This window comes from Nyctereutes procyonoides, unplaced genomic scaffold, assembly GCF_905146905.1.
Source record: "Nyctereutes procyonoides isolate TBG_1078 unplaced genomic scaffold, NYPRO_anot_genome, whole genome shotgun sequence".
Taxonomy (NCBI): Eukaryota; Metazoa; Chordata; class Mammalia; order Carnivora; family Canidae; genus Nyctereutes; species Nyctereutes procyonoides.
In genome coordinates, this window is record NW_026575033.1 from 13,517,366 (window position 1) to 13,542,490 (window position 25,125).

At 38.6% G+C, this 25,125-nt stretch overlaps 1 protein-coding gene across 1 annotated transcript in view; it reads right to left on the reverse strand.

The window, feature by feature from the left end:
* Positions 1 to 21,179, reverse strand: part of STARD13 (StAR related lipid transfer domain containing 13) — a 514,559-nt gene extending 493,380 nt beyond the window's left edge. Inside the window, exon 1 of the mRNA XM_055317219.1 lies at positions 21,115 to 21,179. The gene's annotated coding sequence lies outside the window, so the exon portion shown is untranslated. The remainder of the gene's footprint in view (positions 1 to 21,114) is intronic.
* Between the last annotated feature and the right edge of the window lie 3,946 nt (positions 21,180 to 25,125).

The following is a 25,125-nucleotide window of genomic DNA, read 5'->3' on the forward strand; positions in this document are numbered from 1 at the left end:
CAACTGATTTTTCAACTGGGGTACCAGGACCATTCAGTGGCGGAAAGAATATTCTTTCCAATAAATGGTGCAAGGACAACTGGATATCCACAAGCAAAAGAATGAAGTTAGAACCTACCTTATACCATAATTGGAAATTAACTCAAAATTGGTCAAACATCTAGATGTAGGTACTACAATTATAAAACTCTTAGGGAAAATTGTATCCTCAGAATAGGCAATGGATCCTTAGGTATAACACCAGAAGCACAGACAGCAAACAAAAAAGACTGGACTTCATCTAAATTAAAAATCTTTATGGGATCCCTGGGTGGCGCAGCGGTTTGGCGCCTGCCTTTGGCCCAGGGCGTGATCCTGGAGACCCGGGATCGAATCCCACGTCGGGCTCCCGGTGCATGGAGCCTGCTTCTCCCTCTGCCTGTGTCTCTGCCTCTCTCTCTCTCTCTCTCTCTCTCTCTGTGACTATCATAAATTAATAAAAAAAATTAAAAACAAAATCTTTGTGCTGCCAAGGGCACTATCAAATGAAAAGATAAATCACAAATTTGGGGGAATATTTGCAAATCACATATCTGATAAGGTATTAGCATTCAGAATATGCGAAAAACATTTAAAAGTCAGCAATAGGGATCCCTGGGTGGCGCAGTGGTTTGGCGCCTGTCTTTGGCCCGGGGCGCGATCCTGGAGACCCGGGATCGAATCCCACGTCGGGCTCCCGGTGCATGGAGCCTGCTTCTCCCTCTGCCTGTGTCTCTGCCTCTCTCTCTCTCTCTCTCTCTCTCTCTCTCTGGCTGTCATAAAAAAAATAAAAATAAAAAGTCAGCAATAAAAGGGTAGATGACCCAAATTTAAAATGGGCAAGGCATTTTTTTAAAGATTTTATTTATTTATTCATGATAGACATAGAGAGTGGGGGGTGGGGGCGCAGAGACACAGGCAGAGGGAGAAGCAGCCTCCATGCAGGGAGCGGGATGCGGGACTTGATCCTGGGACTCCAGGATCACGCCCTGGGCCAAAGGCAGGCGCTAAACCGCTGAGCCACTCAGGGATCCCCGGCAAGGCATTTGAATAGGCATTCCTCCAAAGAAGATATACAACTGCCCAACATGCATATCAAAAGATGTTCAACCTCGTAAGTCATTAGGGAAATGCAAATCAAGACTTCTCCCTATAAGATACCACTCCTCATTCACTATGATGACTATAGTAAAAAGGATGGACAGTAACAAGTGTTGGTCAAGATGTGGAGAAACTGGATCCCACATCCATTGCTGGTGGGTTAGTAAAATGGTGCAGCCACTTTGGAAAAATAGTTTGGCAGAGTTATCTTATGATCCAAAAATTTCATTCTTAAGTGTAAAAACAAGAGAAATGAAAACACATACCCATGCAAAAATGTGTACACCAAAGTTCATTATTGTCAGAAAAGTAGAGATTATCTAAATGTTCATTAGTTGATGAATTGATAAACAAAATGTGATATATTTATACAATGGAATTATTATTCAGTGCTTAAAAAAGAATGAAATATTGTTAAATACTACTACATGGATGAACCTTGATATTATGCTGCCTTAAGCCAGACACAAAAGCCTACATATTGTATGATTCCATTTATATGAAATGTCCAGAATAGACGAATCCATAGACACAGAGAATAGCTGACTGGTTGCCAGGGGCTAGGGAAGGGAAGAATGGAGGATATCTGCTAATGGGAATGGGGTTTCTTTTCGGGGTGATGGAAATGTTCTGGAACTAGCAGTGATGATTTAGCAATGTCATATATAATCTAAAATCACAGAATTGTACACTTTAAAAGGGTGATTTTTTTATGGTATGCAAATTGTATCTCAAAAATGCAATAGAGTAAGGCAGAAAGTTGAAATATAATTTGCTGAAAATTAATACAGGTAAATTTCTGTGAACTATCCTGCCTGTGGTGCAAAAGCCATTAGGTTAATTCATGATTTTACCTTGGTTAGTCAGAAGTGAAAGTTTTGGAAATACTTCTACCTGGATTTTGCATAGTGCTAAGTCTTCTGCAGCTGACTGAAGGGAAGGAGGCTTTGATCGAAAGAATATTACTCCGGAGTCAAACTTTGTGGCTTCTTGTCCTACTTGCCAATACCCATCTTGTGGTCCTTGACAAGCCACTTCTCACTTGAGCCAGACTCATTTCTCTCTTTGTAAAAGGGACTGCTTGCCCTGTCTCTAGCCCATGGGAGCAATGCTGAGAATGAGGATACACAAAATAACTGCATGGCATTTTGTAGTTCTGAATGCCTTAGAAATACAAGCTAATAATAGAAATCCTTCTTTCTTACAATTAACTTTAATGGGGAATGCACACCTAATCCCTAATGTCTTTCTAAATTCAGATACAATTATTAGGGAGAGGTTAATTCAAATTTAAATGTTATTCTATAGTAGATAAACAACAATAATAAACTTTCCTTTTGAATTGCATGAACTAAAATTCTGGCAAAGTATTATACAACTGAAATCAGACCTGCAACAGTGGATAATTCCTTCAGAGAAGAAATATATTTGTTGGCAAGAATTGATGGCATTTTTCCATAACAATTTTAATACATCAATCCGGAAGGCTAATATATAGTGGTCAACAATTAATGACATGTGAATCTATACTAAATGGAGACTTTGCAAATAAATCATTGTTTTGCTCTCAGATGAAGATATCCTTATTCTCTTGTCTCCCAGCCCATTCCAACCCTAATCTCCCCAGATGGGAGTAATCCTCGTGTGTGTGTGTGTGTGTGTGTGTGTGTGTGTGTGTGTGTGTGTGTGTACCTGAGACCCTTTATTTCATCTATTTATATTTACCTTTTTTTTTTCTTATTGCTACATGCAAACCCTTGGGCAGCATGGGTTGTGGGTTTTTTCATCTCTAATTCCCCAGAATTCTATAGAGTGATGGGGACACAATAGATGTTTAATGAATAAGTAAATGAATGAATTAACAAATATAAATTGCTTGTAAATTTCCATATGAACACAGGCATTGCAAGCAGCCAGAAAGATGTTCCGGAGTTCGTTCCCAGACTGCTGAGTGGTAGCACTCAGGTAGGTTTGAAGTCTCTAAGGAAATGCTGGTGTGGACCCCACTGGGAGACTTGCAATAATATGCTTAAAAATAGGAAACATTTGAAGCAGAGGTTCTTAGCATGGAAAAATTTAAGCAAGTTAGTTAGTGATGCCATTCACTCTTGGTTCCATGCCAGCCACACTCTGGCTTTGCCTTGCTCTTCTCTCACCACTCTATTTACATTTGCAGCATCTTATCCCACTTCCTACCCCCACTTTGCTGCTTTATTTTTCTCCATAGCAATTATCACTACATATTCTAAGTATTTGTTTATTGCCTGTCTCCCCTCTTGCCTTAACCAGAATCTAAATTCTGATTTTATATAGTCTGTTTTTCCCTTGCTCTATATTTCATACTAGAAATAGTCCCAGCTGCTCAATAAATATTTGGAAGGAAAGGAAGGAAGGAAGGAAAAGGGAAGGAGGAAATGAAGGAATGAGAGGAAAAAGGAGAAATGGAAGAAAAAAAGATATCAGTCTAAAATGTATCTTGTGAGCTTTTTAGAACTTTTAATTATCCTCAGGATAATTTAGATGCTTGTGGAAACCCATACTCTCAAGGGGTTGCAATGTGAAGACAATGGCCAGGACTTTAAATCCTTGTTCTTTTAGACCAAAGACCCCTGGGGCTCACCTGAGAAGGGCAGGTGTGCCTAGACCAACCCTGTATTGGTCCTGTTGTCCCAAGAACTTTTCTAGAGCCCTCAGAACCCTGTAGCTCTCCAGTGAGGGTCTTGGGTGTAAACATGTTAGGACATATTCACACTCTGGAGTGATAGCAATTATAAGATCTATTTAGTTAAAAAAAAATATGCTTAACATATGATTCCACTATCCCTGCACATCTGCTCACTCATTCCACAAATATTTATTGAGTGTCTACTAAAAGCCCAGCCCTATGCCAGGTACTATGTATTGGATGCTGAAGAAGTCACCACACACCTCCCAGGATTAGCAGGAAAAGGACACAGCAGGATTAGTAAAACACATGTTAAATTACTGGAAGCCCCAGAAGTATCAAAACATATAGCAGAGGCTCTGAAATTACAGATTTAAAGTTCAACATGTACATGATATGCAGATATTCAAAACATTTCCCTGACTTGCTTAGGGGGGTAATTTGGGGGAAAATTAAGCAGTTATTTAACTTATTCTTATAATATAGGTATGTAAACTTCCTTTAGAAACCTTTAATTTGCCTTGAAAGGCAAATTTAGACATAAATTGCCTCTTCACTTTATATATTCAAACATACCATAATATTTTGATGTAAGTAGCTGAGCCCACCCTTTTACATAAGCCCAATATGATGTGAAGGCTTTCTCCAACCTACCTATACTATTATTCCAGTAAACCTACTATCACGTCTTTTTTTCTTTTAAGGTTTTATTTATTTGAGAGAGAGACAGTGTGCGTGTGCACGTGCCTGCACATGAGCGGGGGAGAGAGGCAGAGGGAGGAGCAGACTCCCTGCTCAGCAGGGAGCCTGATGCAGGGCTCATCCCAGGACTCCAGGATCATGACCTGAGCAGAAGATTGATGCTTCACCGACTGAGCCACCCAGGTGCTCACTATTACTTCTAATTACTGTATTTTTTTCTGTAAAAAAAAAAAATATATATATATATATATAATCTATTTTTATGTGGTAAAATATTAAAAAATAAAATTTACCTTTTTGACCATTTTTTAGCATACAGGTCAGTGGCATTAAGTACATTCACATTGTTGTGTAACTGTCACCACCATCCATCCACAGAACTTTTTCGTCTTCCCAAACTGAAACTTTGTCTCCTCTAAACAGTAACTTCTCATTCCCTCCTCCCCCAGTCCCAGAAAACCACTGTTCTGCTTTCCATCTCTATGAATTTGACTTCTCTAGGTACCTTAATATAAGTGGAGTCACACAATGTTTATCCTTTTGCTAAGTGGCTTATTCTACTTATAACATCTTCAAGTTTCATTTTGTTGTAGCCTATGTCAGGATTTCCTCCCCTTCTAAGGCCACATTATGTTTAGTTGCATGTCTACCGTATTTTGTGCATCCATTCATCAGTTGATGGGCATTTGAATTGTTTCCATCCTTTGGTATTATGAGTCACATGGCTATGAACAGAAGTGTTCAGATAGGATTATTACTTAGCACTTTTAACTTTGCAAAGTACTCTTATGTCTACAATTCATAAACCCTGTGGAAAATAGAGTAGATAGTACTTTCCCCTTCTGGCACAGAAGAAATCCAAATTATTGATGTTAAGCCACAGGGACAGTTTCTGCCTCTTAGCCTGAAGTGTCTTTTTCTCAACATACTTTTTCTTCTTCACACCAGTGATTTTTCACCAGCTGAAGACACCAGAGATGTAAAAATATCCTCATTGAGATGCAATTGGAGAGCAGATCAAAAGTCTTATTTTACTTGGGCATGCTAAAAGAAATCAGTAGGCCCAAAGTTTGGGGGGAAATCAATTTTTAAAATGTATCTTTCAGGCATCTGATGCAACTGTTGTTTCTCTAGCACAATGACATTCTGGGCTAACTAATCCAGACTTGGTGTCCCTCTTAACCCCCTGACCCCACTCCAACTATACCATTGCTGATACATTCAAACTTTGCATATGCTATAAGCTGGGAAACCAGACTATTGCCCAAACAAAATATTTAAATCTTGATTACTCACAGGCTTAAATCACACCTGATATGATTTCACATTCTGTTCTTGGATAACCATCCTCATTAAATTCCAGAGATGCCAATGCTCTGTTTGAACAGAGCTTTTGAAAAGTTGAGAGGTCCTCTGAGGACCTTTGAGGGAGGAGAGTAGAGGCTAGGTATGTGGGCAGGGCAGGGTCAGCAACGGTGTGTGCACAGTGAAGTTCTTCCCAGTGAGGCTCTTGCCCAGGTAGAACCAGGATTTTTCTTGTTGCTGATTCATATTTGTACAGTTTTTTTCTTTGCTAAATTTATATGTTTCTTTATGTCAATAAAATTAAGCCGGATTTTCTTTTTCAAAATGGCACTATTATTTATGCTAGTTCTTATAGTTTTTCACTGTCTAAAAAGAAATTTCTGACAATTAAAATTTCTCTAATTGTTAAAATCTCTCTGATTAGAATAACCCTATGTCAGTGGGAGCCATCCTGAATCCCATGGTTTCCCTGGCTGTTTAAGTTCTACCTTCATTTGCTGGTCCTGATCAGGCCTACATCCTTGTGATGTGCACTTGTTTTCTTTGATGGTAACACCTGCTGGTGGTTCTCACTGCTGTGTCAGGGAGGTAGGATACTAAATAAGTATTTGATTTGTGCTGTTAGTTCCTCAATGGTGTTGCTTCCTTGATAGGGTAGTCAAATTTAGCAAATAAAAATATATCCAGTTAAAACTGAATTCCAGAAAAACAACAAATAACTTTTTATAAGTATGTTCCATGCCATATTTGGGACATACTTATACTAAAAATTTATTTGATGTTTACCTGAAATTAAAATTTGACTGGGTGCCTTGTATTTTATCTGACAACTTTATTTTTTAGATTTCTCAAGGAAGACTGCTCAAAGAGCCAGAGCTCATAGTGTCACAATAAAAACAGAATCAACTGCTCCTAAATACAGAAAGCAAGTTCAAATACCAGTAAGAATAATGGGGTCTGAGCCTAGTGATTTGGAATCACCTAAGCCAGATACCAAATCACAATGTTGGGTTTACAAGAAAAGAGATATGAAGTATTTGCCTCTCAACTTCTGGTTCTCTTTTAGAAACATATACTGATAAAGTCCGCCTTCCCAAATGATCGACCTGAAAAGCAGGGTTTGTAAAGTTGGTCAATGGAAGAGGAAGTTAGAAGGTAAGGCAAGCTCTGACATTTACTGAATGTTGTTAGTCCTGAAAATTTGGGGGTAGGTAGGGACTCTACTAGGGGGTAGGTATATGTCTGTGTGATGGGAAGGGTGAAGGAGGAGGAGAGAAGAGCAATATGACCTCCCAGAAAGAAAAACAAATCTGATTATATTCTAATATACATTCAGGCTCACAAATATATCATCATTTATTTCTTGCCCAGGCCCCAAAACTATTTACCAGAGAGCCCTGATCAGTTTGAAGTTCTACATGTTAACCTGATTATATGTAGAAACTCTATTGCATGTATGAAATGAAGTTAAATTTTGCTTTGTTTTGAAAACTTTGTAATTGAAAGACTACCAGAGATGTAAAAACACCGTTTGAAAGCATTAATACTCTTCTTAAACAGACTTGACCAGAAGAGATAGGAAATCCAATTAGTGTGTGGCTGGTCAAGGGTACAGGATAACCTTGATTTGCTCTCTGGCAAATCACAGGCCTTTGTTTGACCTTTATATTTCTCCCCATTTTCCTAAGCTGATAAACCACGTGTTTGTTAATGTACTTCAGTGTGGCCTTGGGTGGGTTAAGCCTCTATTAAGGATATGATAGATAGATAGATAGATAGATAGATAGATAGATAGATAGATAGATATGATAGATAGAATGACTGTTCTTGAGGTCCTTTCAATTCAGTTTTACTGAGAAAACCCTCACTCTCTGTACCAGATGTGGCTTCCATGCTTTCAGCTGCTTTCTTGAAAAACAACAAATCTGTAGAAATAGTGGGCACACCATGCTCTATTATACTTCCTTCAAAGTTGCCTCAGAAGAGATCACAAAGGGGTAAAAATAAATTCTAAAGCTCATACTCATTAATTTGAAAACTGCCACAATCCCATCATGGATAAGGAGACAAAGTTTTCCCAAAAAGGAAATAGAAAAAGCTGATAAATGTATGAGAGAAAAATTGGTCTCAATAGCAGCAAAAAAATAATACTACAGGTTAAAATGAGACACTGTTTTCTCCATAAACTTGGCAAGGTTTTGAGAACACATCAAATTCAGGGTCAATGAGAGTGTGATGAGGTGTTTATTACCTTCTGCTGCTGATAGTAGTTTGAATTAAAGTACCTTTTCTAGAAAATAACTTTCTAATATCAAACAATATTGTTTTCAATGATAGAAATCTTAGACCTATTCTTAGTAAAGGGTCCAAGATAGTGTATGAACAAAATATTGAGGCAGCATTTTTAAAAATACAAATTCCATAAACTAAGTAAAGGTTTAGTTGCTCGGAGATAGTTTATTATATTTTATATGTGCAAAAGAGAAAGTATTATGCATCGAATATTTGTCATGATTTTTTATTATGAATTTTTAAAACATGGGGAAATGCCTTAGTCATATATTGAATTCAAAGAGGAATGCAAACTATATAGACTTTGGGATCAATTATTTCAAAATAGTAAACATGAAACTGCAAAGAAATACACAAAATGTTAACAGTGGTTATTCTTAGGGGAGTATAATTCTAGGTGATTTCTTTCTTTCTAGAGTGATTTTTACTCTTTTCTATATTGCCCAAATGTTCTACAGCAGTCAGAAAAAATATGCATACAAGTGGTCAGCTGAATACCCAGAGCATGGTTTTAACAATAGAGACTATGAAAATATTGTTTACTCATTTATTCTTCACATCTACTATCTGTGTAACTCTGGGGTAAATCACTTAATTTGTGAAAGCATGAATTTTCTCACCTATAAAATGGGGACAATATTGCACTAAATTCCTCCTAGGTTTGTTATAATCACCTGAAAGGATGAATATAAAGAATGCCTTCATATGACTTCTTCTAAGTCAAAAAATACTTAAAAATCTAAAAGATGAGTTGTAGTTGATCTTATGACATATTTCTATGTGGTGACTACCAGGTAAAAGGGTACAGTCTGCGGCCATGCAACATAAATAAAGCACATGGATTAAATGAGGACCAAACTCTTAACTCCCTGGGAGCCTGTTCCAGGGCCTTCCTTTGCATAGGTTCCTGCCCTAGTGCTGGTGAGCTAGGGAGGCCATTGTCTTAAGGGATGGGGGGGAATAAAATGGGGTTGGTAATGTGGGACTTTGAAAGTCAGGCTTTACAAATTTGACCTGGACTGATTAGGATAGAGCTATGATGTGTTGTTTCATTTGCTTTGGGCTTCAGTGTCACAAAAGGCAGCTGGTTTGGGGACATTAGCCTAAGAGGGGCCTGTTTGCTGGATGGACTTAAGGGTCAGGTGAGTGGAGGGAGGAACTTAGCTAGGTCAGAGTTTTGGCAGTTCTGGAAGAGAACATGATATGTCTGGACAAGGCTTTGGTGGGAGGAAATGTGTGACTGTCAGAGAGATTGCTCAAGGAAAGAACTGTGATAGATAAAACACAGAGAACAAAGGGGAAGGAAGACTCAAAAGATATTACTGATACGTCTCCTCCAAGAGACTGAGGCCCGGCTGTATTTCTTAGCAATCCCTCCCAGGAGACAGAACGTACAAGGTGACAATGGCCAGGTTGTATGTGACAAAAGAGGTCTGATGCACCTTCTCTGCAGCAACCAGTGCAGGAAGCCAACCATAGCCTCTGCAGCAATGGCCCAGAGCAGTTGGGACTTAGCCAGTGACTGTCAGCTTCCCAATTTTTAATACTTGCTTCCAACTCAGGACTAATCAGTCAAAAATGCTCCTCTAAGCAATCATATAGGAAGGTCCACTTCTAGCTAGCCCTCCTCCAGCCTCAGCATGCCAAAAACCTTCAATGGGGTCATACCCTGAGACTTCTCTTTTTTCCCCTGTAAGCTTCCCAACTCCTCTGCTTGCCTTTGAATCTCTGCCAAATGCAAGTGATTGGTGGCTGATTCTCCTGCTATAGTAAATGTTGAATAAATACTTCCATTTTTTCTCATTTGGGTGGTCTTCATTTATTTCCACATTCCATATCAGCCTTCACTCTTCCAAATAGCAATATCTAGGGAGGCAATTTGGTGAAGTTGAGGGAAGGCATCGCTAGGAATCACTTCTAGCCCCCAAGCTGACTCTGTAACTTTGGGCCCTCTCTTAACCTTTGGAACACCTGTCTCCTGAATCTTTAAAATGAAACTTGTCTATCATGAGGTAGTGAAATTCTGGTCCTCAAAAAGATCTAGCCTGTCACCATAGAGAGGAAGTCCAACAGATTTTTACTATCTGCAAATATATTCCCTGCTCATAATTTCTGAACAGGGAGAGAGAAAGAGAAGGAGAGAGAGAAAGAGAGAAGTGGGAAAGGAAGAGGGAGGAGGGAGAACAGGAAGGAGGACGGCAGATGGGCTCTCTCAGATCCGATCTAGTTTATCGTTTCACCAAAAGGGAAATGAGAGGCTCTTGATTCCAAACTCCTTTGAATGAGGAGGTCAGCTTCTTTGCACTTGCCTAAGCCGGATGCTGCAGCAACTGTTCTTCCTCCATGACAAAGTCTCACCTCACCCCTCTGATGAGAGCTGGACAGCTTGTAACAGGAAAGGAAGTGTCCAAGTGTTACCTCTACAGGAGGAATGGGAGCTGGGTTATATGAAGACTGGTGGCTGTCCCCAGTCCCTTCAGAGATAAAATACAGAAATTTCTTTGACATAAGAAATCACAAGTCCTTTACAGTCAACACTCAGGATCTGAAAGGAAAAGTGCTGAGGAGGCACTAATTTTTCAATGCCATTATTTCTATTCTACTGCCCCTTCCACTCAGTGAAACTACTCATGGAGGCTTTTTACATTCTACCTATTCCCTCTTTGTGGCCCATGTCACACATCACACTACACTAAGTAAGGATTTAGTAGCAGACACATTCAAGGAGTTTTTACTATTGTTGAATTTTTGGTGTCACAGAGAGAAAGAACAAAACACTAAGAGTTCCATATAATAGCACGTATCGTGTGAGGTTTCCTTCTGAGAATTATGGAACTATGTTGATTTTGCATTGGATGAAAATTCCTTTTAAGGCATTTCTAGCTTGCCATCTGATGGACTTAACAGTGCTGTCTCTCACTGCGAAGAAATCCAACAGACTTGGCTTCAGTGCTGGGGCTCTCTCTTGTTCTTACCACTGCGTGGAGCAAGTCCATTGCCCACTTTGAACCTCAGGTACCACACTTAAAGTCAGCTTTCTCCTCTTGGCCAAAAAATAACATGAAACTATGCAAAAGACTGTTTATAAACTATCTTGTTAATGTCTGAATGATGAAAATAAAGGACGGCCAGAGGGGGTGGGTCCCCGTTATTGATCCAACTTGTTTCAAGGTCAAGTGCCTATCAGGAAATCATCCAATAATACAATCCAGGCTCCTCAGAGGCCTGCTTCTTATTGAAGTCAGTTCTTCATTGTGTTTTATTTAATACTCCTTGTTGGATGGGGCTTAGAACAAGAGAATACCTAAACCTCTGGACATTTTATGCAATTTATGAAAAGTCTTCAAAGTAGTAACCCTGAGGCATTTTTCAAGGAGTGTATGATCCCCCCCTCAAAAAAGTCAAGAATTGGGGGATCCCTTGGTGGCTCAGTCGTCTAGCGCTGCCTTCGGCCCAGGGCTCGGTCCTGGAGACCTGGGATCGAGTCCCCGCATCAGGCTCCCTGCAGGGAGCCTGCTTCTCCCTCTGCCTGTGTCTCTACTGCTCTCTCTGTGTCTCTCATAAATAAATAAAATCTTTTAAAAAAAGAAAACAATATTTTTTCTACCAACTCCCTTCTCCTGCCAGTTTCTTAGTACTGGCTAATTTTGACAGAAAGACAATGCCTTACAGAATCATTTCAAACAATGGAGTAATTACTACCTCAAATATTTTTTTCTCTTATGGAAGAAAGTGCTTCTTTATTTTGGCTCTCCTATTTTTGTTTCAATAATAAGGCTAAGTAATGTTTAACCAACTAGAAGCTTGCTGGCTTTCAGAGGCAGCCATTGAGAAAGGACTGATCTGAAATAAGAGAAGAAGGAACCATTAGACTAAAAATAAAATGAATTCCAAGCTTTGACTCTCTCCAGGGTTCTCTAGAGTGTCATAACTTATGGTTAATGAGGGTCCCAAGGGAAAAGGTCATAAGTCAGTGTCACTCTGCTGGGTCAGTGCAAGTCATTGAGCTAAATGTGTCAGTATATTTTGCCCTTGACCACAGGGACCTGGAATAAATCAAGGCATAAAATAACCTGACGTGCTCCTAAAGGAAGAGAAGCTGCTGCTAAAATGAGACTGAGTCATGTGGTAAGGTCTAAACATTCCTTTAACCCCAGGACTTTTTGGCAGAATTTCTTGGAATGGCTTGCCACAGTTTCTTAACCTCTAAATGGAGGAAATCCTTCCTAATCTCTAAATGGAGGAACATTTATACATCTCCTCCACGGATCCCAGGAGAAATGGCCAAAGCTTCTGTGAAGTACTTTGTGCTGCTGTTTTAACATTACTAATACACAGATTGGGACTTACTGTATAGAATCACACCAATTATAGGCTAGACATGATCTTAGACATCACGTTAGTATAAGAGTTACTGTGCTGAGCTAGAAAGAAGACTCCTTGGCAATATTAATAGAGCATTGTGGTTAAAAGCAGGGCGTCTGTATCCAGGTTGCTTGGATTTTCATCACTTCACCTCTCTACCTCAGTGACCTCATATGCAAAATAGGGATAATTAAAGTACAACATTCATAGGATATTGTGAAGAGTAAAGTTCCTAGAGTGTCTGTCAAAGTAAGTGCTATGTAATGTTTGCTCATATAATCGAAGAATTTCACGTAATATTAATTATGTGGTTTAAAATTTGTATTAACCACAAAAGAGCCTTTGTATGTTTGAAAAGTGGTAAATCACCTATATGGGAAACATTTATCTATTCAGTTCACACAGTGTTCAGTGAACATTCTTAGACCAGTTGCAGTTACTAGAAATAAATTGTCTCTCTTATATAGCCTTTGTCCCAGAATTTGGGAACTAAGATTCATCTATCCATTCAGCATCTATTGAACACCTACTACGTGCCAGCCACTGCTCTAAATATTGGAAATACAGCACGGAACATAAGATTCAAAAGTCCCTCATCTCATGAAGGCTACAGTCTAATGTAATGAGTTGATTCTTTGGTCTACTTTTTTCACCTGGGGTTCAGAGAATCCTCAGCTAATTGTCCAAAGGTACACAGCTAGTCCTAGATCTTGTGATCCCCTAATATATGAGAATTTTTAAAAACCTTGTTTACCATGCCGCTTAAAAAATGTCCAGAAGATGTGTTTGATTGTCAAACTAGCTAATACAGAAACAGAGCAGTCACATAAAAACGCATTGGATATTTCATATCTACATCATGTGCTTTTCCTGGGGTCACCACACGTCCCATTTTCCTGTCCTGTCACATTCATCACACAATGCCATTTCAGTTACCTCCACTTAACAAACTTCTGAAAGCTAAAGTGATGAATGAGGACAATGGTGATGATAAAGAAAGGAGGGTTTTTACTATGGGAATGTTATTAAAGGAGAGACAACTTCATCTTGAGAAGTGTAAGCTTCCTGCTTCGTATAAGTTATGCTTCTGCACCTGTTGGGATAAAATGTTTCTGTGGATTTTTTCTTTTCCAGGCTTTCCAGATTGTACCCTAACATGTTCAGAAATACTTACCCTGACCTCTCAGAACTTATGAAATCAACTTAATTTATTTTCATTTTCTTGTTTATATAGAAATATATAGGAAAGTGTATAAATAGGGAGCTTTAGGGGTGTGTGTGTGTGATGCCCATTTATCTTCCCAACTATTGCATTTCTTCATTTCTAAGACATTATTCTCTGAGATAAAGCATTAGATTTTGTATAAAGAAAGAAAAACAACATTCAATTAAACTATCATTTGCCATCAACTAAAATTCATCCAAATTTCAGAGAAGCAAAAACATGAAAAGAACTTGAGAACTCTTCATTGGTGAACAAAAATTTCATACAACCCATTACAAATTATGTTTTTAATGGATGCTGAATAATTGTTGCACTGAAACACTTTGAACCTAATTGTTTCAAATATCCATCAAAAATGGCACCTGACCGGGAAAAAAGTAGAATGCTAAAACCAAGTCTGCACAAACTGAAATAGTTATAGATGAAATGATGATGTCTTGGATTCACATCACAAAAATATCTGAGGTAGGCACAGTGGGAGTACATAGATAAAACAAGATTGGCTCTGGATTGATAATTGTTCAAGTTGAATTGCAAGATACAAGAGAGTTTGGTATACTATTTTCTTAAAATTTCAGAAAAAAATTATTGTATATAAAGCATTAGTAATAGAACCCCTCATGAATAGGATTGGGTCATCTTATATGGAAGAGGTTCATTCTATGCTCATAGTAGTAGCTTCCAGATGGAGACTGTAAAGAGTATTCCCTGGGGCTGTGAGTGATAAGGTGAGTGTGAAGTATGCTAATTGCTAGTCCTTCATCTTCTATTTGAAAACCTTATATTTTGTTGAAGCTGCCTGTGTCTTACCTTTTATTACAGTGATAGTTGGCTAGTCCTTATAATTGCTTCTAGCCCTAAAGGCCACCATGCTGCTTTACATCAGTATTTGGTCCTCTTCAGAGGGTATACAAGGTTGGTATAAAAGATAATTAAAAGCAGCAATAGAAATTTAAAATGTAATAAAATGTTTCAGTCACTATAGTAAGTGGCTTACCATGTATGAGTTTATTTAATTCTCATGACGACAACCCTAACTTGTTAATACTATTATGATTTTATTTTTTACCCATGAAGAAACAGACCAAGAAAATGAGTGCATTTCCCCCAAGTTGGCAAGTGGCAGGGCCCGGCTCTAACCCTACACCTATGCTTTATTTATTTTTTTTAAGATTTTATTTATTTATTAATGAGAGACACAGAGAGAGAAAGGCAGAGACAGAAGCAGGCTCCATGCAGGGAGCCTAATATGGGACTCAATCCCGGGGCTCCAGGATCACACCCTGGACCGAAGGTGGCACTAAACTGCTGAGCCACCCGGGCTGCCCTACACCTATGCTTTAAACCACACTAGGTATTGCCTTCCTTCCAGGGACACCGGATTAAGAGCAATGGTAATCACAGCCTGCTGAGAATCACTTGCAAACCAGAACTAAAGAGAGCCTCAAGCCAATAATCAGCAGATACAGATGAGTGAAAAAGAGCACAGGCTCAGGAAAGCAACTCTTGTAGAAACAAATCAAAAGGAATACAGAAACCTTTCCCAAGTAGATAAACATAGTTCTAGCAGCGGGACAGGCAGAAGAGACCAGCTCATGGATGGTTTCCGTTTTCTCCTGAGTCTTTAAATCATTTCAGAGTGTGCTCAAACTTTGTCAAGCCTCTCATGCCTGGGTTTAGCTGGTGTGGTACTCATCATCTCCTGGATCTAACATGGTCCTTCTAGACTTCCTCAGCTTGTTCCACTCCATCTAGAATCTTAATGCTCATTAACTGTCATGATATGAAGAGCATTTTCTTTTATGACTCTGTCCCTGCAAGGCCCTAACTGTTCAACCACACTTTGTTACAAAATCTAATCATTATTCTCAATCTTTTTTTTTAAAGATTTTATTTTATTTATTCATGAGAGACACATACCGAAAGAGAGAGAAGCAGAGACACAGGCAGAGGGAGAAGCAAGCTCCACTCAGGGAGCCTGACTCGATCCCAGGTCTCCAGGATCAGGCCCTGGGCTGAAGGTGGCACTAACCACTGAGCCACCCAGGCTGCCCCATTATTCTCCATCTTGTAGAGACTCTGCAGATTTCTCCCACCCTGATAGGCTAGGTATTGCCGTCTTCTCCATATTTACCACAGGTGCCTCAGAAACATTGAAATAAAGAGATCTTTTGTACTGGAAAGTATTGATTGGTCCATCATTTGGTCTTTGGAATTTGAGGGTAGTTCAAGGATGACACATGTACTCAAGCAATGGAAGTGGGATGCCTAGGTGGCTCAGTGGTTGAGTGTCAACTGCCTTTGGCTCGGGGTATGATGCTGGGTCCTGGGATGGAGTCCCACATTGGACTCCCTGCAGGGAGCTTGCTTCTTCCTCTGTCCGTGTCTCTGCCTCTTTCTCTGTGTCTCTCATGAATAAATAAATAAAATCTTAAAAAAAAAAAAAAGAAGCAGCAGTGGAAGTCACACAGGGGATGGCATAATGATGAGAAGCTTGTACTAGAGCTAGCACAGGGCTTGGTATAGCATTTTCCATTTGCACTCCTCCCCTATGCTTCTAGCAATGTCACCAAAAAGCACATTGCCTTCTTTGTCTTCACCATATGTAATTTACTATCAACCAAAATCCTAAAGTCTTATTTTACAAGTACATGTTCTTCCAGTGAGTACTTGAGCATTTATATTGATGTCAAAGTAATCTTATACTTACCACTGTTGCATAGTCTAGGTAAATTCAGATCATTATTCCAACCTGTTAAAATCTGTTTGGATTTTGATGATGTCAACACACTAATGTATTCATTCTCTTTGGCTTTATATCCAGAAATCTGTTTAACATACATGTACCCAAGACAATGACAAAAATATTTATTAGGATAGGACTAAGAATAGAGTTTTTTATAAGCCATGAGGCTGCCCCACACACACATGGTTGCTAAGAAGCACTTTCTAAGTACGTTCATTCAACCAGTTATTAATCAGCTTAATTGCACTAACTCAGCTCATATTTCTTAATCTTGTCTCCAATTATATCACGAAGAAATTACACAATGCCCCACTGAAGTTCATGAGCATTTTGTCTGTTGCATTTCCTTGAACTATTGTTTCCTACTAATTCAGCCAGATTTACTTTGACTAAAAACAATTTGACAAAAAGCAATTTGGTCAAGAAGACAATTTTGTCAAAACAATGATCTAGATAAAGAAGAATAATACCAGGGATCCCTGGGTGGCGCAGCGGTTTGGCGCCTGCCTTTGGCCCAGGGCACGATCCTGGAGACCCGGGATCGAGTCCCACGTCAGTCTCCCGGTGCATGGAGCGTGCTTCTCCCTCTGCCTATGTCTCTGCCTCTCTCTCTCTCTGACTATCATAAATAAATAAAACATTAAAAAAAAGAAGAAGAATATCAATCAGTGTGTTTTCAAGGGTGGCCATTTTTGTGTTAGTACACAACTCTGGGAAGAGTTGTGACACATTTTGTACTTTATATATTTTTGCCAATATTTTGTTTTTTTCTCAATAATTTGATTTTTAAAATTTCTAATTCATTTCCCATTGTTCCTATCAAGCATTGCTTATAATGCAGACTAACTGAAATAACATAATTGTTCAGCAATTAATTAGAAGAATACAAATTTCCAACAATGGATAGATTGTTTTTAAAAATGTGCTAAGTTTCAAATACCATATGGTAGGTAAAATATCATATATAGCCATAGGAAATACATATGGAAGGCTGTTATACACTAATGCACAATCATTGGTTGACACTATTTAGTGGAATTATCTTTAAAAATTTGTCCTGGATTGTATTATAATTTTCTTTTTTTGTAGTATAATTTTCTATAACAAGCATGTGTTGCTTAAAAAGTCTAAAGTAATACGTAAATCACATTTGTAGTCAATTGTTCAATCACTCTATTTGTTTCAAGTATTTAGCTCCTTTTGTTGGATTCTCATTCCCTAAACATTTCCTTAATTGTTTAAATTTTTCACAGTGTAAACAGAACAATTGTTTGAAGATGAACTCTAGAAACTATAAAAGAGCATTTAAAGAGTCTTACAGTGCTGTAAACCTGTCCCATGTTTTATCATTCATACCTGAATGTATAATGACTGAAGATATTCATTTTCACTAATTTTTGTGTTGACCAATTTGCTTTTGACCAAATTATTCTTGGCTAAATAACATGCTACCATCTACCAGGCCAGTAATACATTAGAGGAAAAGATGCAATTATCCTGATGATTCTCTTTTAAGCGAACCTATGCTGGATACTAGGGATCCACTGGCATCACGTTTGGACACTCTACAAACCATTCCTTTACTAACCCATTTTAGAATCTTGCCAGTTTGAGAAAGTTTAGTAGTATGTGTAAGTTCCTTTCGAAGCTGTCTGAAGACACCAATGGGGAATAACCTCCTACTTGAAAATAAATGTTGATAAATTCAGCTAGGAGGCTCTCCAAGCACTCTCTTCTAAGTATTTTACATTGACCTATTCTCAAGGAAATTGTGCAAGTTATCCATCCCCTAGTGTCTCTACAGAATGAACTCAAGAATATGATATACATTTCATATTCTCCCACCCCATAGTTTTCCCATGCTATTTTCTCTTAACCCACCTTAACTATTATTACTATTATTTTAAAAATCAGTGTGGTTCCAGGGGCTATAATTCCTGCTTGGCCCTGCCCTTACTTCCTGGTCTATATTTATAGTTGTCTGAGAGGGAAAGTGTATAAGAAGTCACCAAAAGCTCCTGAGTTGCCAGCCAACCCTTCTTGAGCCTTCTAAGTACTGCTTCCAGGCAAATAGGTGATAGGTTGCACTTTATATGATTTTGCGTAATATACCATATTACATAAGACAAAATATTTAAATTATTTTCTATCTTCTCTGTAAAGGGACTCAGTCAGGATCATTAACTTTTACGTTGTTGCCTTTGCCTTCGTAGGGTTTGCTTAAAATAAAATAATCACATCTCTCAGTGTTTGTTCAATAGACTGGCATGCCCATGTAATCTCAGTGGAAACCTGTAAAATGATTGAGGGATGTGAAATCATCGCAGCTAATTTCCTATTCCTTCAGGCTTTCATTCATTCAGTAATGAATGAAAAGGAAAAAGTAATAACAACAAACAAAGGGCATGATTAGTTCTAGAGACAAATGAGACATTCTTTAAACGTGAGTTCTAGAATGGTGGTGATTTCATCAGGATTTGGTTGTTAGAACGACAGAGAATTCTTATTCCTAGCACCTATAATTCCAGTGCCTTTGTCTACCTTTTGGGAATTGCAACTATGAGGAAAAGACTCAGGGCTATCAAAGATGAAAAACCCAAGAAGCTGAGTTAATTTTTCAATGGAGAGATGTCATCTTTCATAAAAGAAATAGAGAAATCTTGAAAAAAAAAATTCTGGTCTCTGATTAGGTCATTTTTTTCCCCTGAACTGCTATAGACAATATATTTCACCTCTGTTTTGGCCCATTTTCTACCCCTAACCTCCTTTTTTTTTTCTTTTTAATTTTATTAGAACAAGAAAAAGAATTACAAGAATGGCTCTGATGTAGTGTCTGGTTAATGAAGCTAACACAGTGCCTAAATATTTATTCTCATGTACACGGTATTTGGATTGCAGATGTGTAGAAATGTTGTCAAGTTAAAAATAACTCTTTCTGTAAGGCAATGGCACATTGGAATGCTAATCCAAGCCCACTGCTTATCTTTCTGAGACGAGCATCCTGGGTTTCCCAGCTGTACCAAGTAAACAACCCCAGCCTCATTTCCTTAGGAATCTTCACCTTTTTTGCTTGAGCTGTTTCTAAAATGTGTGCTGAGACTAGCAGGAAACAGAGTAACAAGAGCAGGAGAAAAAGCCTAAGATAGCCACTCTTGGTTCCAGAAGACCCCGCCCCCCCATTCCCTGTTGCATGCTTGGGGGGGATATTTTCTTCCCTCCAGACTAAAGGTAGCTTTGACATTCTGATCCTAGGAGTGAATGAGTACCTCGCCTAACCTGTGTGCAGCTAATCAGTAATATGGCTCAAAGGGTAGGCTCATGGAAATACCTGGAGCCAAGTGAGGCAGCTTCGTCCTAGAAGGGAGAAAGCCTGGGGAAGGGGAGATAATGGCATCTAGGCCATTCCCCCACTGTTGTTCCTTCAGTCTTTAGGTGGGGTGCCCTAGCTCCTCTGGGCCTCACCTTCTCAGCCTGTAAACTGAGAGGGAACCTGTATCACAGGACTGTGCTAGGGGGCTGATAGATCAATGTCAACCACTATTCGGAGTGAGAAATACAATAGTGAGCAAGAATCTGAAGGTTTTGTGTGGATGCCCCATTGATGCTGACAGTGAGAAGGACACAGAAAGGGGACCTCGGGGGAAGCTTGAGATCTCCACAATAACTTAGTCCGCAGGGAAGAGACAAAGTAGGAAAGCAGGAGAAACATCTGGACAAAGATTTAAGGAAAAAAAAACAAAACAGTGTGACTATAGTGGAGGGTTTCTCCTGTATGGTCTCCAGAACACAGAAGGTTTAACATCATTTCTTCCTACAACAGAGAAATATTTTACAGTGATGCCCTCTTAGAATACTCTTAGAGTATTTACAGAGCTACAAGCATAGACTTGGAGTCTGATCAAATTTGAACAGAAACATTAAAGTTCCTGTAAATTTCTACAAAAAAGACTGGATTTCATTAACATTAGACACAGAACTGCCTTATAGATTGAACTTGCTCTACATCATTTTATATCCGACAAACCACTGGCTCTTAATTTGCATTGTAATAACTTCCAGCTTCCCAGCTTAATTTGCCACAATCACAAGGAAGTGGTCCACACACAGCCACACCTGATCCCGACAGATTCTCCAGGCCTTGAAGAGAGGTGCTAACACAACTGTGGCGATGGGTTTCTCTAATCCCTTCCCATGCCTCAGCAAGTACCAAGCCACACTTGGGACAAAGACCCACAGATCTGGACTGACATCTGGTTGCAATTCCACTGGGCTTTTCTCTCTACAGAATTAATCCTCCACACACACCCATTTTCAAGTGGCAAAGATAATTTGATCCTGTTTTAAAGGACACTGATTCCTCAGAGCTGAGAGAAAAACCCATCCCATCCTGGACACTTCCACACAAGTTGAAAAGTACAACAGATCAACGTGACTAATTTCATTATGAAAGAATTTTTCTTCTTTAAGCGGTGGCTTTGTTGTTTTGATTTGGTTTGGTTTGATTTGGTTTGGTTTGGTTTGGTTTTTTTAAACCAGAGCTGTATGTGCATGTTTGACAGTGAGCTGTTATTCTTAAAGGCAGCAGGAGAGGCAGCATGTTAAAGTTTCACATTAAACAACAAAGAATTTCAAGGAACATCCTCAAATTACATTCACAGTTTCAAAGTTCAAGAATTGTGGCAAAGCACTGCTTACCTTCCAATTTCAGGTCCCAGGAGGTCTTTAAGTCTAAAGCAGTACATCAAATGTGCAGGATTTATTTTCTCGCATAAAAGTCTAATCTGTCATAGCACCCAGCTCACGGGGAGGAACCAACCTCCTCTTCCCGAACACCAATGAGGGAACCAGAGGAGCACATGTGGGATGTGGCTTTCCTGAAAGCCTGTCACAGTCTGCACATGCTCTTTGTAACGGAGGTGCCAAATCAACCCTGGCGTGAGGCTCACAAAGCACCTCATTGTGAGGTCCCGGCCAAGTCTTAGGGGAAAGAAAGGATTATTAAAAACAGCTCTAGCCAATCTGTAGTTCTCATGCTTTTGTTGGGATGGGCCTCTCATTCATTAAAAATATAGGGAATTATTTTTTCTGTTAGCTTCCTGGGGAACAAGTAAGACTTGTAACAACTCACTAATATGTTGAGATAAGAGGAAAAGCTTATCTCTTGGAACTCTGCTATGCTCCTGCCTGCTGGGAAGAGGGCTCTAAAGTTAGAGCTCCATCTCACCTCTTAGAAAAGTGTCTACTCCCTAACAACAGACAGAAGGTTTTATCGGCAGGAAGTTCACAATTATGAGTGTACAATAAATTGTGCTAACCAGGCTGCACCAAGCCCAAAGATAAAATAAAAATCTACTGTATCTGTGTCATAAAATCAACCTGTGACATTGACATAATATTTCAAGAGGGCTTTCCACATCAAGCTAACCAGAAGTCATTGTGAAGAGGAGGTCCATGTCCTCTCGTGTGACATAGATGTACACGAAAACATTTGGTTTTACTTTCGTATCCACCTGCTACAATGTGCCACAGAAAAGAAAAGAGGCATTGGGTGGAAAAAAATACATCAAAATAATCAAACCTCTTCAAAATCCATATTAAGACTTGAGCCATGATTACTCTCCGCTTAGAGTTTGATGTTTGTTTGGCCTTTCTGCAGCCCTTCCTAGGACTCTAGCCTGAAGCAATTAATCATGGTGAGCAGTTGGTTCTGGGTGTAAATAAAAGAAAGGCAACATCTTAGAGAGTGGGACAAAGAGACCCATGTTGAAGTTCTGACTCTGGTTTACAACCAACTGTAAGCCCAGGAGTCTCTGGACTTCAGTTTCATTTTCTCTAAAATGAAGGAGTTGGACTAGTTCAGGAATAGAAATGGAAATGCAAAGATTCAAAGTTCAGTTTGCCAAACTGAACTTTGGGCTAAAGTGAGATGGAAAACACCGGTCTCTATTTCAAAAGTAACTATTATTCCACAATGACTGATCCTATTTTGTGATTGAATGAATTATGCCAAATCCTCTGATTTTTAAAAAGCTAGAAATTCAGATTTTTATGTGAAATCTAAGTTTTAGAAATCTCCTTACTCAAAATGTTTAATGAATGCCATGAATACCCAGCAAAATCTATCTGTTGGTTAAATTTGCCCTGCAGGCTGCCAATGTGGCACTTACAGTATAGATGATCTTGAGTCTTCTCCTGCTAGGAAATAAATAATCCAGGGAAATAGGCCCTTAGAGAAACTTCCAGCATGCTTGGCAGTCGAGATAGGAGGCTGCCTAGTACTTCTGTGGTGAAATTAGGGATCCTCACTCCCCTGCTTTATGGTAGTGTCCACACCATTGATGACCTCACATGACTGATTTTCTTTGGATAGGACTCGTGTGGAATCCATGAGATCACTAGCATTCTAAGAATCTGATGAGTGAAAAAAGGCAGAAGAACCCATACAGGGGGAGAAAAAAATGTTGTTCCAGGAATATCAAAAGCTATCAGATGCAATGCTACCAGTCTTATCTCAAGATTGAAATACTGAAAGTAAAAGCAAAAGGTCCAATAGAGCTTATGATAAGTAGCTATGTTTGGTTGAGGGGAAGAAAAGTTTATTGACTTGCTCAATAAAAGAGAGATGTTGAGATAAAGTGGGTTGGAGATGTGTGCCAAACAAAGTTGACTAAATAATTCTCTCCTTGGTCAATAGACAAAACTAAAGTTTGGAATACTCAGTCCTCGTGGTCTGACCAGTACAATCCTTCCTGAGCCACTGGATGAGCTCTGACTGGGTGTAGGATCCCTCTTTGTGAGTGAGGACTCATCTTTGTTGAGGGAGAGGAGTGCTGAGTCACCAGGGACCAAGGCCAGAGCCCTGAAAACATGCTCAATAAATATTTGCCCTGCCTGATGAACCCTGGCAAGGAGACTGTGGACCAAAGATCGAGATGGGTAGGCAAAGCCTTTGATCTTTTCAAGACTTGGCTGCAGTCTGAGTCATTTCATCTCAGGGAATTTCCTTTAGCCTCTCAGGCTGCCTTTATTATAGAGTATCCTTTATTTTTCTCCTAGTTTAGTCCCTAAATTGAATTTTGATTTTTCTTTTGTGTGTACTTGTTTCATTAAACTAATACTCTCTTACTCACATTTTTATTTTTACAACCTAGCACAGTCCATGCTTGGCACAGGAAAGGAACTTAGTAAATATTGGCTGAATGCATTAGTAAATATGCAAAAAAACTAAAAACTAGAAGTAACATATGTATTATAAATGCAGTGAAATTAAAGTGATAAAGCAAGTCTTTGGAAGAAAATTTGGTTTAGATATATTTTTATGAGGATTATTTTCTCTAATATTTTTCAATTTCATTCTATTATGGATTTTTAGTTTGCATTTGTTTAAAACAATGTTCTTCATTATAGTAGTTGACTGCCTTCTGACATAATCCAAGCTTTTTAAACATTTATGTTTCCTATGACCATCTATAGGTCTCTAGGAATGTTTTGGTCAATAATGAGTCTACAGCTGAGAGTCAACATAAATTGGCCATCTTCAAATCTTATGTTGCTTTCACAAAATCAACAGAGGGAGTGAAGGTAATTCACTTAGCTCTGAGCAGCATGGTAACCAGTAACAGCAGCAACATATATTGCCACTAGGGCTCAAGGGACCAAGGAGTACAATGGATGGAAATCATTCTTTTACACATAGCTTTGGTACTAATTGGAGAGAGTCTTCACCACAAATTTAAAAATAAAATAAAAAATAAACAAGATTTCAATTGAAATTGAATTAACTTTGTTGTGACTGTAAGATTCTATGACTATTTGAGAAATTGATAAATACAAAGAAATAAGGGAACAAAGGAAAAGCAATGTAAGTTATTCATGATGCATGGCAAACTGCCCCCAAACATAAAAGCTTAAAACATCTAATGTATTATCTTCATGGTTCTGTATATTTACTGGGCCCATTTGCGTGAACCTCTTGATCCATGTAATATTACCTAAGCTGCAATGATCTGGGGTCAGATAATTTGCTTTCTATTACCTTTTTTGATAATAGACAATCTAACAGGTGTGAGGGGTAATAGCTCATTGTGATTTTGATTTGTATTTCCCTAATGATTAGTGTTGTTGATTGCCTTTTCATGTACTGTTTGCTATTTGTATGTCTTCACTGAAGTTAAGTCTATTCAGGCTCTCTGCTCATTTAATTTTTTTTTTTTTTTTGCTATTGAGTTGTATGAACTCTTTGTATAGTTTGAATATTAACCCATTATCGGATGCACTGTTTGCACATATTCTTTCCTGTTCTATGGATTGCTTTTTAATTTTATTTATAATTTCCTTAACTGTATAGAAGCATTTTAGTTTGATGTAGTCCCATTTGTTGATTTTTCCTTTTATGATTTTTTGCCTTTGCTTTTGCTGTCAAATACAAAAACGTATTGCCAAAGACTGATGTTAAGGAGCTTACCTCCAATATTTTCTCTAGGAGTTTTGTGGGTTTTCGTCTTATGTTCAAGTCTCTAATCATTCTAATCATTCTTGAGTTGATTATTGTGTATGATGTAAGATAGGGGTCCAGCTTTATTCTTTTAGCATAGAGATACAGATGGCCCCTGCTTTACAAAAGTTCACAATATGACATTTCATTTTTACAAAAGATCTACATTAGTACTTGTTTTCACTAGCCAAAAAAAAAAAAAAAAAAAAATC